Source organism: Chiloscyllium plagiosum, chromosome 9 (genome assembly GCF_004010195.1).
Source record: "Chiloscyllium plagiosum isolate BGI_BamShark_2017 chromosome 9, ASM401019v2, whole genome shotgun sequence".
Lineage (NCBI taxonomy): Eukaryota > Metazoa > Chordata > Chondrichthyes > Orectolobiformes > Hemiscylliidae > Chiloscyllium > Chiloscyllium plagiosum.
The window spans coordinates 98,601,663-98,611,584 of record NC_057718.1 but is presented as its reverse complement, the minus strand read 5'-3'; the positions used below and the strand labels follow the sequence as shown (position 1 = coordinate 98,611,584).

Genomic DNA, 9,922 nt, shown 5'->3' with positions numbered 1-9,922 from the left:
CCGCCTGACGTTGTGGCCACGTGACCCCCCCGGCTCGCAGACGGCCCCGCCCTCAACGTGCCTGCTTCACCTCGCGAAGACGGCTCCCTCCACGTGCTTCTCCTACCACGCGCACATGCACCTTGCCTCCACGTGCCTGTCCCACCTCGCGCTCATGGACCCTCCCTCCACGTGCTTCTCCTACCTCGCGCTCATGGACCCTCCCTCCACGTGCCTGTCCCACCTCGCGCTCATGGACCCTCCCTCCACGTGCCTGTCCCACCTCGCGCTCATGGACCCTCCCTCCACGTGCCTCTCCCACATTGCGCATGGGACGCCTCCCGCCTGTTACCCCGCCCCGCCCCCCACGCGCTGACGGCTGCCACCCACGGATTTTCCATCCGCCCGCCCCCTCCCCATCCCAATCCCAATCCCGTCAAGAGGGCGAGCCCGCCCTTCGAACGGATCGCCCCGCCCTCCGCGTGTCTATTCCCCACCCTCCCGGGCCCTGGCCCCGCCCTTCCCGCTGCCCGGATGTGGCCGCCGCTCCGCCGGCTGTGGATGGGGGAAAAAAACATGGCGTCGCCGGTGGAGTAACGGCGGGGCGAGGGGTTTGGAGGGAAGCCGGGCATCGTCACCGCGGAGAGGCAGACACGTCTTTATCCTTTTACAGCTGTAATCGATGAACGCTCGGACGAGGTACGTTTGATTCTCACATTGGGGATGAGGCAAATGTCAGTGACATCTTGTCGATGATGCTTCGATCTGACGGTTGGTGGTGAGGGAACGGTTCAAGCGCAGCCTGACAGCAGCTTTGTTTTATTCTGAGAGCGGGCAGCGATATTAACTTTCCTCCTCACCCTCGCAGACAAAGAGCGCGGTGCTGAAATTACCCCCCCAGCGGGATAATGCCCCTTCTTTGGATCTGCCTGTCTGGTTGGGAACAGGTGCAATGTTGGGGAGAACCCACGACCCTCTCGAAACCAGCGTTTTCCTTCGCAGGAAATGTCAGTTTTGTTTTCCCCTTACAATTTAAATGACACTTTGGGTTCGCCCCCCCCCTCCCCCCGAGTACCATCACAAACAAAAGGCGCTCTCTTCCTCTCCTTCCCCTTGTCATGTCAGTGTTGTCACACGTTTGCTGGCTCGTTCGTTCTTCCACTTGAATGAATGACCGTTTGAATCCTGGGTTTGCCTTTCTTTGGCATACGCTTCATCCAGTTACCCTCCAGCTTTGTCCATCATATTCTGTACTACAATGCTGAAGTTCAAGGCTTTGAAGTGGGGGAAAAAAAAGTTTTGTTTATGTCAACATTGCAGGGAAGGGTGACACGTACGCCCGTTTATGAAAGTTTTCCTCACAGATTGGGAAATACGTATCTTTAAAAATTTGGAGAGTTATCTTTGAAGAACCTGACTTGTAAAAGATGTCATTTCTTACGGTTTCTGGCAAAGATCTGTGTTGATGGGTTTATCTATATCTGTTTCTTGCTTTTGTTCTAAGTACAAAACAATTTATCTTATTTTGGTATTTCCATCTGTAGTTAATAGCATTTTATTTTTAACAGAACTCTAATTTGGTCACTTTTAAAATACAGTACTCTTATTGCAGAATTGGCCATATTTGCGTCTTGAATAGTGGGATATATTACACATATTTACAACTCAAAATACATAAGATTGTCATTCATGTTTTGAATTTTGTCAGTTGCAAATTGGTTTTATCTGTCCAAATCTGTTCTGGCTGATGTTCTTCAAGTCATTATACATTTGGATGGGATGCCCCAAATTGAGTGCATGAGCAAGGAAAGATGAACTGGCTCCCCTTTATTCACTTGCCCCTGCTAGTTGGTTACAACACGGTTAATTTACAAAGGAGCCACTCTCTTGTAGATATCTATCTATATTTGTAGATACAAATTAATGTATGTTTTAGAAGGAGCCAATTTAAACTGCTTTCTTGAGTTAATAGATGAGTGAGTTTATTAATTGAGAAGAAATAACAATGCAGTGTATACACAGGAATAAGAAATGAATCCAAAAAAAGTTAGTCTGAGACATTCATGAAGACTGCCCAGTAGAACATTGCAATGAATGTTACTGCTAGTATCAGTGTTGGTAATTGGACCATTTGTTTTCAAGGTTTTTAGCTTTTCAGGTTGATTAAAATTGTCCTAGTTCCTGTTTAAAATTGTGCTGGCTGGTAGCACTTGGATTGGGGCAGAATTTATCTTTCATTACCTGTTGTGCAGGTAATGTCTGTTTTTTTCAAAACTGTGACACCTACAGTGCCCACACACTCTTGAAGCTCAAAGTTAGACCATTTCCATGTGTATCCTTTAAAGAGGAAAAAAACAAACATGCCTCTGAAATAACTACACAGAGACTGCTATCCCTTCACCAAGTCACTCTTTATTTACATGTGCACAATACATGGGCTCTGACCATTCAGCTCTCTGACTCTTTGAATCTCCTGATCATTTAAGAGTGCAGAGGAGATTTTCCAGGATGTTGCCTGGTATGGAGGGAAGGTCTTATGAGGAAAGACTGAGGGACTTCTAACTGTTTTCGTTAAAAGAAGTTTGAGAGGTGACTTAATACAGACATACAAGATGATCAGAGGATTAGATAGGGTGAACAGTGAGAGCCTTTATCTTTGGATGGTGATGGCTAACATGAAGAGACAAAGCTTTAAATTGAGAGGAGACAGATGTCGAGGTAGGTTCTTTACTCAGTAGTAAGGGCATGGAACGCCTGCCTGCAACGATAGTAGACTTGTCAACGTCAAGGGCATTTAAGTGGTCATTGGATAAACATATGGATGATAATAGAATAGTTTAGGTTAGATGGGCTTCAGATTGGTTTCACAGGTTGGGACAACATTGCGGGCCAAAGGGTCTGTACTGCGCTGTAATGTTCTATTTTTTACATCTGTCAGCTGGGATTGGCCTAGGTTAACAACCCTAATAAAGGAGCTCATTGGAATGAGGGCCAGGTGGATTTCATTGACAGTCAGTATCTCTCCCAGATTTTTAATCCTCTTACACAATCTGAGATAGAATGGGAGTTTAGGTTTCCAAATTAATTCTTGGATGTGGGCGTCACTGACAAGACCTGTGTTTATTGGTAATCCTTAGCTGTCCTTGAGAAGATGGCGCTGAGCTGTTTTCTTAAACAGTTAGTCCATTTGGTGCAGCTATCCCCACTAATCCTGTCAGGGAGGGACTTCCAGGAATTTCACCCAGAAAGGAACAGCAGTATTGATCCAAGTCAGGTTGGGTTGTAGCTTGGAAATGAATTTTCAGGTGTGGTGTTGCATGCATTTATTATCAGTGTCTCTCTAGATGGTAGTGGTCATGAGTTTGGAAGATGCTGTCTAAAGAGCCTTGGTAAATTTCTGCATCTTTTAGATGGTACACACTTGGTATTATGTGTCAATAATGGAGGTAGTGAATGTTTGTGGATGTGGTGTTGGTCTGGCAGGCTTCTTTGCCCTGGATGGTGTCAGGCTTCTTGAGTGTTGTTGGAATGCATTCATCCAGGCAAGGGGAAATATTCCATCATGCTCTTGACTCGTGCCTTGTAGGTGGTGGACAAGCTCTGGGTGTCAGCAGGTGAGTTACTCGGTATAATGTTCCTAGCTTCTGACCTGCTGTTGTCTTCATTACATTTATAAGGCTAGTCGAATTCAGTTTCTAGTCAATGCTGACTGCCAGGATGTTGATAGTGGGGGACTGTGTGCTGATAATGTCATTGAATTGGTTAGGCTTTCTCTTATTGGAGATGCTTATTGCTTGGCACCTGTGTGATACAAATGTTACTCTCCATTTGTCAGCAAAAACCTAGGTATTATCGGGTCTTACTGCATTTGGATTTTGACTGCTTCAGTAGCTGAGGAGTTACAAATTGTGCTGAACCTTGTGTACTCCCCAGCAAAAATCTCTACTACTTACCTTTTCAGAGAAGAAAGATGATTTCTGAAACAGCCAAAGATAAATGAGCCTGGGACACTACCTTGAGGAACCTCTGCAGAGATGTCCTGGAACTAAACTGACTGCCTATAACCACAATTATCTTTATGCTAACTATGACTCCAGCCAGCTAAGCATTTTCCTCCTGATTCCCATCGACTTTTGCTCAGGCTCTCTGATCTCACACTTCGTCACCCTGGCCTTAATATCAAAGGCAGTTAGATGCATGTCCCCTCTGGAATTCAGCTGTTTTGAGTTTAGGTTGTAATGAGGTCAGAGGTTGATTGGCTTGCGTGGAATGCAAATTGAGTGTCAGCAAGCAGGTTACTGCCCAGCAAGTGCTACTTGATTGTACTGTTGATGACCCCTTCCATTTCTTTTCTGATCAAGAGTAAACTAACAGGATGGTAATTGACTAGGTTGGATTTGACTTGCTTTGATGTTCAGGCCATACCTGAGCAATTTGGCATATTGTCATGGAGATTCTAATATTGGAGCTGCACTGGAAAAGCTTGGCTGGGGGCACTGCAAGTAATGAAGCACAAATATTTATTACTATTGCTGGAATATTATCAGGGCCAATAGACTTTGAGGTATCCAGTTCTTTTGACTGTTTCTTGATCTCACGTGGAGAATTTTATGAAGACTAGCATCTATGGTGCTGTGGACCTCTGGAGGAAGCAGAGATGGATAAATCACTCAATACGTCAGACTAAAAATTGTAAATACTTCAGCCTTATCTTTTGCCCTAATGTACTGGTTCCACCATCATTGAGAATGGGGATATTTATGGAGCCTCCCCTGTCCTGTTCATTAATTTTCTACCACCATGCAAGGCTATAGAGATTAGATCTGATCTGTTCATTTTGAAATCACTTTGCCCTGCCTGTTACTTGTTGCTTCACCAGATTCGCATCCCATTTTTGGATATGCCTGGCGATGTTCCTGAAGAAGGGTTTATGCCCGAAACGTTGATTCTCCTGCTCCTTGGATGCTGCTTGACCTGCGCTTTTCCAGCAACACATTTTCAGTTCTGATCTCTAGCATCTGCAGTCCTCACTTTCTCCTAGGTGTTCCTGAAGTAACAGTGTACCATACGTTGAACAACAAATGCCAAATTGAACAATGTAAACATTTGAAATAGCTTTCAGTGAATAAAGAATTGGAACTCCCTCCCATTGTGGCTGTACCTACACAACATGGACTGCAGCAGTTCAACAAGGCAGTCCACTGCACCTTTCAATATCAATTAGAGATGGCCAATAAAGGCTGGCTGAGCCAGCAATGCTCCCATCACCTGAATTAATGAAAAAAAAATCCCTATATCATACAAACTGACTTAATGCACTGTGAAATCATCAGTTGATATAATTAATGGAGGAGCTAACCTTTACAAGTTGTGAACATGTTTTATTTAATTGCATGTAACCGTAATATTAAGAGATCTGAATGGCACATTTTCTAATGAACATTTGGAAAAATAAATAAATAATTCATCATGCGTAAAATTGGAACTATGTAAAGATGGATCCATTTTTAAATATTTTAAATATTTTTAACCTGTCATGGCATCTTGACTAATCCATCAAAATTCATACACTCGTGTGAGGTTTGATCCAGTGAGTACCTGTGCTAAAGAAAAGTCGCCATAGTCCCAGAGGAACATAGTGCTATTGTCTCATTAGGAAGAAAGAAGAAGCAATTGAGCTGTAGCAGTGAAGATGATCTCACTAATAAAATGGCTGGTTATGTCCTAATAGTTGAGAAAGTAAAAAATTGGGCATGATCCCACTCTGTATAATCCTTAGATAATCTCTGCTAAAATATCTGTACATGTGGATGTTGCTCAGCAATAAGAAAAGGCATGATTATTATCATCTGTTAAATATTATACAAGAATCTCTTGGTTTCTAAGGCTGACAGGTAAGTGATCTTTTTTCCCATATCTCTATGCGAATCTCACTGGCAAGACTGACATTATCATCAATCTTGAATAACATTGTGTTGATGGTTGAACTGCTGGAACCACTACAGGCAATGCTGTGAAAGTGCTCCAGCAATGTGGTTCGTGAGGAAGTCCCATGATTGTCATGCAGAAGAATGACAGTATTTGTTCGGTTGAGGTGTGTGTGAATTGGAGGTTTTGGTGTTCTCTTGCACCTGCTGCCTTTGTCTTCATGGGTGAAGGGCATTGCTGATGGGGGTGAATCGTGTGGTGCATCGTTTGGAAAGGATACACTGTAGCAATGTACAGAGTGCAAAGAGAATGGACATTTGTCAATGATGAGATGTCATTTAAAAAGGAAATCTTGAATGTGTCAAACTTTGAGTTGTACCCAACTAAGTATGTGGATAATATTTTCTCACAGTCCTTGATGTGCCTTCTAGAGGTTGGAAAGTGACCCATTTCTAACAGTATACCCAGCTTCTGACTCTCCTTGTTGCTTTTTGGACTATCTGATGAATTGTGACTGGAGCTATTGGAATCAGAGTGTCATACCATACAGAGGCTGTTTGGCCCATTGAGTATATGCTAACAGCTCTTGGCTCATAGGCTTGAATGTTATTATGTTTCAAGTGCTTGTCCATGTATCTTTTTAGAGGTTGAGAGGTTTTCTGCCTCTAATACTGTCCCAGGCAGTGTATTCTAGATTCCCATCACGCCTTAGGTAAAAATCCCTTCTTAAATTCCTCTCTACGCTGCCCATGTGCCTCACCATCTTATACACCTCAGTAAGGATTTCCCTCAGCCTTCTATATGCTTTCTTTTTTTTTATAAAAAACCTGAGGCAATCCAGTCTCTCTTCTTAACTAAAATGTTCTATTCCCGATAACATCTTGGTGAATTTCCTGTCCACCCCCTCCAGTGCAATCATATCCTTCACATAGTAAGGTAACCAAATTGTATACAGTATTCCAGCTGTGGCTGAGATGAGAAGAAACTACTTTACCCAGAGAGTGGTGGGCCTGTATACTTTGGTACCACTGAAAGCAGTTGCAGTCAAAACATTCTATGGTTTCACGAAGGAGTTAGATATTGCACGTAGATCTAAAAGGATCAAAGGATACAGGGGAAAAGCTGGAACAGGCTGTTGAGTCAGATGATCAGCCACGAAATGTCACCTTCAGTCAGAGCAAAACCTTAACAAGTAAGTGAAAAACTGAGATTTTTGCCTACCCACAACCTTGTGTTCTCATCAGAATCGAAGGCAGGCGAAATGAACTGAAAGAAAACAAATCATTAATTTGTGATCCCAAGTGCTGGTAGACCTGGCTATGTCTGCCTTTCTTTTCGTTCCATCCCATAATGCTTGTCTCCATGTGTTTGCTTGTATTTGTATGGGAATTTTAAAAATAGTTAAAGTTTAAATTATATATTTTAATTAGTCATGTTTATTTCTGCCATTCATTAAAAAAATTAATGACAACAAAGTGATTTTCTTGTTAATCATAAAATATGGTTTACTTAATCTCACCTGAGGTAAATAAGAAATTTAGGCGATTTAGTATTTTAATCAAAAGTTCACACTTGTGCGGCTTAATTTCCAGTACACTACCCCAGTGAGTCATGACTTTAAATGCCGTACCAGTTCTGACCTTGAAGGAAAGTTATTGATGAAGAAGCTGAAGGTACTTGGACCTGGACTGTAGCTGAGAGGAATTCTTGTAATTATGTCCCAGGCTGAGATGATTGGTTTTAATGACGTTATGATCTTGAGGGAAACCAGTAAATTTTAAGAAACTCTAACTTCCAGTTCATAGCTCAGAGAATTACATTGGAAAGTTTCACATATTAAACATAAAACCTTTGACTGTAGAAGAGTTAAAGCAAGTATAATAGCACTTTATTTGGTAAGATTTCATTTTTAAAACTAAAAATCTCAACAGGATATCCCCATTTTGCTGTTATTTCTACAGTAGTATCCCCACATTTAGGTTTTTGTTTTATATTTTATAGGATCTTGGGGTTGCTTCACTTCTCAGGACTAAACCAATGTATGCTACAGCTCTCAGGAATTCACTAATATTTTTCAGCCGTTCACCAGTTATGAAATTTCTCAGTCTCTCTGTGACTATCTATTTAAATGACTTTCCAATTCTCCTTCATGACTGCTAACCCTAAGCTCATGTATATGTTTCATTGATTTTTTTTTAACTAAGATTCCAATATGAGAAAACACACTGGCTTCTGATAGTCCTTAGTTTCTGCTCTACAGCTCCTTGCAATTTTTTCTGTCTCTTGATGCTGTTGCCAGGATCTAACTGACTGCTTCTGTGAACAATTGCACAGTTAAAACCAAACCAAAAAAATAACCTCTCAGGAATACATCTGAACAACAATGTGTTATGCCTGAAATGTCCCACATTGACATTCAAACTAATTGTTTACACTTTCCAAATCTTCCTCTAGTTCTATGAACCATATGAATAATTTACACCTTTTATGAAGATGACTGTAGCCATCTTGTCTCCATACACTATTTAGTATTCTCCCACTTCCAACTTTGACCTTATTAAATAACATGAACTTCCTGTTGAATGACAATTACTTGAGGTCTGTTTAGCAGTTTCTCACCAGGGATTATCATTTATTTTAAATTTAACAATCTGTACCTATACTAAAATTTTTAGTTAAATCATACAAATTGAGTTTTAGACATTTTCATAATAATACCCAGCTCCTTTGTGCAAGGTATGATTCCATTCATGGAAGAATATTCCCTGCTGATCCTGATTGACCTTCCTTTTTATTTGCATTGTAGAAAAAGTGGAGAAGATGCAAAAACAAAAATTCACAAGAATATTACCAGAACTGAGAAGGTTTACTTACCTAAAAGCTGAAGAGGCTAGAAAAAAGATAAAAGGCTGAGGGTATTCCAATAAAGAACGTATGTTTTTTGTCAGGGTAGATGAAGTTTTCCACTACTGCGTGTGTCCAAAATGAGAGATCATAATTAAGATAGTCATTAACAAATCCAAGCACATTTTCTATTCAAATACTTGTAAGAGTGTAGAGCTTGTTAACATGAGAATAATTAAGACCAATACTATAAATAATACTTAATGGGAAGCTTGATTAAAAATTTGAGGCAGAAGGGCATAGAGAAGTATGCTGATGTGGTTAGGTGAAGAAGAGTAGAAAGAAGTGGTCATGAAGTATGAATGCTGGCATAGACCTGTATGTAGTTGTTATATACCCAGGATCACCTTTCTTAAAAAAACCGTAATTTTTAAAAATCTTTTTCACGATTGAAAGTCTTTTTTTAATGCATGTTGCAATGTAAAAATGGAATAATTGGTTTGAAATAAAAGTTCCAATTTGTGGGTCATGAGAAGGATGCCAGTTGTAATTTGCCAAGATGCAACAATCACAATACATATTTTGTCCATTGGTTGCATTGCAGCATTTCTCTCAGTTGTTTAAAAGTATTTTCTAATAGTCAGAATGTGTCTATCAGTTAACAAAACTTATTTCTTGTCTTCAGGGTGTACCTCCGTGAAACATAAAATTTATTTTTGGAAGTGATCGTGAGCTGTGATGGTTGCTGTCACAGAAATAAATAAAAATGTCTTCCCCCTAAATAGCTGGCCCTGCTTCAAAAATTTGTTAAAAGATCTTTGCTTGGATCTCTGCAGCTCTGTAAAACATTTTTCTTCATAGCCATCCCCCGAATCCTTGTGACAAAACTCTCATGCTGCCTTGCCTGAGAACACATCAAACTTTGTCATGTGCTTAATATTGTCCTTTGCTTGATGTCAAACTTTACAAATGCTCCAATGACTTAGAATATCTTACTACATTAAAATACAAGTTGTTATTGCTCAGATGAAAGAGAAAAGTGTCTCCCTTTTTTGGGGGGGAGAAAAAACATTGAAGATCTCTGGGAATTTTTTTTTTTTGGTCTGCTTCAATTTTATAACAGAGTAGTTAATTTGGCCACACTCTGCACTCTCCGTCACAAGCTTACAGA

At 40.8% G+C, this 9,922-nt stretch overlaps 1 protein-coding gene across 6 annotated transcripts in view; it reads left to right on the top strand.

Moving 5' to 3' along the window:
- The first annotated feature begins 233 nt into the window (after window positions 1-233).
- Window positions 234-9,922, top strand: part of LOC122553087 (serine/threonine-protein kinase PAK 5-like) — a 205,347-nt gene continuing 195,658 nt past the window's right edge. For 5 of the 6 annotated variants that reach the window (XM_043696601.1, XM_043696600.1, XM_043696597.1 and 2 more), the window contains exon 1: window positions 234-678. The gene's annotated coding sequence lies outside the window, so the exon portion shown is untranslated. The remainder of the gene's footprint in view (window positions 679-9,922) is intronic. The other variant, XM_043696602.1, reaches the window with a different exon arrangement.